This window comes from Scophthalmus maximus, chromosome 4 (assembly GCF_022379125.1).
Source record: "Scophthalmus maximus strain ysfricsl-2021 chromosome 4, ASM2237912v1, whole genome shotgun sequence".
Lineage (NCBI taxonomy): Eukaryota > Metazoa > Chordata > Actinopteri > Pleuronectiformes > Scophthalmidae > Scophthalmus > Scophthalmus maximus.
Window position 1 is genome coordinate 9,234,522 of NC_061518.1, and position 5,471 is coordinate 9,239,992.

Sequence of the window (5,471 nt, forward strand, 5' to 3'; positions counted from 1 at the left end):
CATTCCCTCAGGGATCTTCTGTGGGTCCAAAATTACTAAGCAGCACGTCATCGCGCACGCAAACACGAGCATCGGTACGTAACTGCAGCACCACTATTTGCATACGGCTGTTGTTAAGACCATTGTGGTGCGAATCCAGCAATCAATCACAGCTCGTGTTATATCTCGAGGACTTTCCAGCTGTGCGTTGATGTGGAAATATTTTAAAACTTAAAAAAACATTTGGAGGGTTGAAGGCACAAAATGAGGCCCGGCCCAGGGGGGCATGTCTCTTCATTACACCTCTAATGGAGCTCCTGGGATATCGTAACTGTCATTCTGTGGTTAACAGTAATCTTGCACCTGACACAAGATTTAAAACAAAACACTCAGTTGCAGTGTCATCTTCGCAGTGGTTTACCTAGAAGAGCTATGAAATGATCTGTAAAGGTGAAGGAAAGTATGTACTAACATAAAAACGCTCATCATTTGATTGTCCTTCGGTCTCTCGCGTGGCGCTGAACACAGCATCCGTGGGCGAACATGTTTCATGCTCCCTCGGCCACATCATGCACATTTTCAACCTGTCAGCTTCCATGAGCGTCCTCTCCACCAGGGACACTGTTGCCTCTGAATGCGAGAAGCCAGATTGAGGATCCACATGTGCTCTGTGCATCAAACAAGGAAACAAAAAAAAATCAAAATATGTGCTTCACAGAAACCCCAAATAAACTGACTGAAAAATAAAACTGTCTCTTTTGACAAAATGTTCAGTAAAACTTTTGTGTGAGCCGAGTTATTTTCTCCACAGTGAACCACTTTTTTTTTTTTTTTTGGCCTGTACCCTGATACAAAAAACTTAAGAGCTGCAGATGACAGGATTCAACGGCCTCATTCTTATCCTGCAGCGAAACACAATTTCCCCTCCAGCAAGAGGTGTATTTTAAAACATCTGAGGGAGAGTTAATAGAAAATGTTCCAAAGATAACTTCATTACTCCTCCATAATTGACTTCTTTAATAGACTTGATGTGTCTTAGCCAAACTAAACCACTCTCAACTTTTTTTTAATGCAGAAGCATATTACCCTAACTATACAGTGAACTTTAAAGTGCAATAAAACAATCTGCGTTTAATTGAAATTACATTTTAGTGTCTTGTGAAAACCCCCCAGAAATAACACATATTTGCTTTTGTCTCTGAAGCAGTGCAGAGCGTGTTCGTTGTCTGTGTGCATGTGCATGTGTGTGTGTGCGTGTGTGTGTGTGTGTGTGTCTGCGTCTTTCCTCCCCCTCGTTTGATATGATCCTTGCTCTTGTGAAATGTTTTTGTCCTGTGTGAAGCTTTGCAGCTGAATGGGTTGTGGTCAGGCGAGGTGAGTTCAGTTGACCCCGGGGTCACTCGGAGACAATGGTGGCCAGGCTTGTATGGGATGAACAAAACAGAGACCCCCAGAGTCATGGCCCCGGTCGTGGGAGGGGCCTGCATGTGGTTGGCCATTTCAAAAAAAGAAGGTTGCAGATGTGTTGCTGCGTAGAAAGGGATGTTTTGGATCCCAGGTACGGGCTTGAACACATATCGAGTGCTGCCAGCAAGTTGCTTTACATTCTGCATTTTAGCTGGGATGTGATTTCTCTGCTCCAGCATTACAGTGAAATAACAATGATTTTACATTCTTCGCATCTATGATGGCTTTGCCTTTATCCCTATCCCAAACTAGCACATGAACCTGTTCTAAAATCCTTTTATTTTTAATTCCTACCTGCTCTGACATCCTTTAGCTATCATTTGTGCAGAGAGCATAGAGCTTGAATGTGGGGGAGGGTGGTTCTAATGAGGAGAGCCTTAAGCTTTCATCTGACCCCATGGGACAATGTGAAGTCTGCAACCTCCCTATGTCCACCCACCCCCACTTCACTTCCATATGCAGAGGAACTAGCCCCACCACTGGCGACTGGTGTGGGGGGTTGGGGGTCACGACTGAGCACTCCCGTGCACCACACCGCAGCGTGCCCAGAGAAGTGGAGAAGAACAGACAATTCTGCTTTTACAGTAAAAGAGAAAACAGAATTAAAAATCTTCTCTCTGAGTTTTTACAGAAACACCAGCGTGCATCACAAAGGAGCTTTACAGGAAACCAGTTGAAATGTCAGACTTATTGTTTGGCTGCTTTCTTATGAATTCTTCCATCTTTTCTCTGAATCTCAGTCAGTTGCATCAAGATGATTTTTAAAAACAACAGGAACACAGTAATGGGGATGTTGTGATTGGCATTTCTCCTTACAGTTTAAAAACCATAATATAGTACAGTATTTAGTTTGCTAGTTCCCTCTGCTGGCCAGCTTCTATACTGTACTATGCTCACAGTGACAATCTTCAGGGTTAAACGCATTTCAACAGATAAAAGGTAAAAAAAACTGCTTCTCATCAAACCTGCATTATAATCACTCAGACTGGAAAGGTGGAAATGAATTCTGAAGTTTCAACCGTTGAATGGATCATCTCGTTTTTTATCGTCAAACTCCAAAAATGTATTTGATGTTTCTTCATTGTTACATTAAGTGTATTCATACATTTGTGTTGTTAACACAAACTTCACAGGAAAGACTGTTACGGGCCCGAGCGCCGACCAGCTGGAGGCCCTCTTGTTTTCGCTCTGTTTATTATTATTATTATTCTCTTTCCCGATTGAGGTAATTTCCCCCCAATTTCTCATTTATGAAAACCCACCACAATGTGCACACTTGCTGGACTGGTGTGTCATTCGTTGTTTTGACTTGTTCTTACAACTCGTGCCAGCTTCTGTCAGTAGTCGGGGAAGAACTCAAAACCTGAAAGTACCAATACAACTATGGAAAAAAAGAGGAAATATTGGATAATCCTGCGCCTTCTGAAACAATTATTCCATCGAAACTCTGTGAGAAGTTCAGAGAGGAAACGCTTGTTTGGTGGAACTGATGACAGCTGCTAATGACACATGACAAGTGTCCTAAAGTACAATGTTGTTGGTTTTTTTGTCCTTTAAGGAGTTTTGTATTGTGTTTTACACGCTCAACATGTGTTTTTTTAATCTTAATTTCAAAAGCTCAATTACTATTTCTAACTGAACATGCTGCAGGGATGAAGATCAGTGAGGTAAACCATCTCAGTTCATATGCTGTTTTCATCTTAAATTAAAGGAAAATGACCAAAATTAGGTCAACTGGTGAAATGATCTGTAGGTTTTCGTTAGGTAATGAATAACTGTAAATCATTTTCAGCAAAGTGCAAATCATCATAAACATATTTCAAAACACTGAAGTTTGGAAGCTTATGTTCACAATAGTCTTCCAAACTTTCAATGTGCACAAGTAATTGCAATTTTACAAATACAGAAAAGTCAAGCACCCATCTGAGTATTGGAGACTTGTGTTGATCTGCGCTTTGCATAAACATATTTGAACAACTCTTTAATTTCCCAGATCGAAATTAATCTACTGAGATTTTACTTATAACCAGATGCAGTCTCTTGTGGAGTGTTGAGCCCGGGCCCTACATCCTGCCCGAGGGCCCCGAATTTGTTGCAATGCTCCACTGCTCCTCTGTTGTGGTTTGTTGGCTTATGCCTTTAATCATAAAGTCTCCAAAACATCCAAACTAATTTGTTTCTAATCTGAGTTGAGGGTAAAACCAGGGCATGAGCTTATTTACTGTGACCATGAAATGTTACAGATATTTTTGATTTATTTCAGAGTGGAACTCAAAACACTAAAGACGGTCGTGATCTTTAACATTTTGTAATCCTGTTTTAATCACTATGGTTTTCCACATGACACATTCGACACATCTGTAGTTTTATATAGTTTGTGCTGTTGGCGCTTTTGCCTTTTGAACCATTCTGAAGTCAAAAAACAAAACTATTACTAACATACTAATGCTTAAAATGGATAACTAACTCAAAACAATTATTTAAAGTAGTTCTAAAAACTTCTTCATCTGTTCAACTTATTTTTTTCCTTATTTATTATCACATTTATGTTTCATTTAAAATGTGGTTCTCAGTGAATTGCTGGAGCTTATTTATGTAAAACTAGAATCAACAAATTGTGTGAATTTTTTGGAGGTAAGTTCAAAATAAAACCAACCGAAAATAGAAACATTGCTAAAGTCTACATTTAAAGAATCAACTGTAATCTGACATCACTCTTTATTCAGTATGATTTGATTACCTGAGTAGTGTTTCGTTGGATGTATAAAAGACTTATAAATAAAAAATACATATATTTAGTATCACCAATAAAACAAACATACATTTGATGGACATTCATTCTACTGCTTCCAAACCACATACCCCTGGATTTATGAATGAAATGAAGCTGCTGATTTTGTTTTTCGCAGTTTTACATGTATTTTAGTAGAAGTCACTTATTTATCGCACACACTTCCAGGGCAAACTGAAATTTGAGTATAACTGACAAAGTTCATTTCCTTTTGTCAACGCATCTTTTTACAAAAACTCTGTGCAACCACAATTTGTAAGTCTTTTTCAGTTTCCCCTCTCTTTCCAAAGAGGGGAAACAAATGTGTGAGCTACAGGTCCCTCCATGCATTATTTGACATTATTTGGATTTTATTCAAATGTTGTGGAGCAACAGGTTAATTAGTCCTTTTGTTGTTGTAGTTAAACGAGCGTGTAAATCCGGTCAGAACAGAGTACAGTAATTTGATTATTATTATTATTATTTATTTATTTTTTAAATAAAAACCGACACTGATTTTATTTCGATTAATTGTCTCGTCCATGTGCGATGTAAAAACGCGCGTGGACATTAAACTGTACGTGTCAGCAGGCTGCTCCTCTGTACACATTGCATATCATGTTCTCATATATACATATACATATATATACATACATATATATATATATATATATATATATATATATATATATATATATATATATATATATATATATATATATATAAATATATAAATATATATCCACATGTTGGAGGAAGGGGAAGCTGCAGTGGTCGCTCCCTCGCTGCTTCCTCGGGAGAGGCTGCTCGGAGGCTGGGTGTCGGAAGTACCGTAGTTTATGTATGCTAATGTGGAGAGTTGGGGGTTGTAGCTAGATATTTACGTTCAGCGGGAGCCGCCCTTCATTCACCCACATGGTTACCGACTGGTCGCCTTCGCGCCACTTTCCCAACCACCGCAATCGCTTCTTCACCAGCGGCGCCGGGCTGCGGATCCGCAGCGCGCTCGGGCGGCTCCCTGCGCGGGGCTCGGTACCAAAGTTCCCGGGGATAGTTAGGTATTTCATTCCTCCTCCTCTTCTTCTTCTGTTTTTTTTTCTCCCTTCTTTCTCTTATTTTCATGTCGGCGAGAGACCGCGGCAGCGCGAGCGAGCGAGCGAAGATGGTGGATGTCGGCTGGTGAGTGTCTGTCGAGCGCATGTTTATCGGCGGAGGAAGTCGGGTTTGGGCTCATTGCTTTTTTAAATTATTTTTC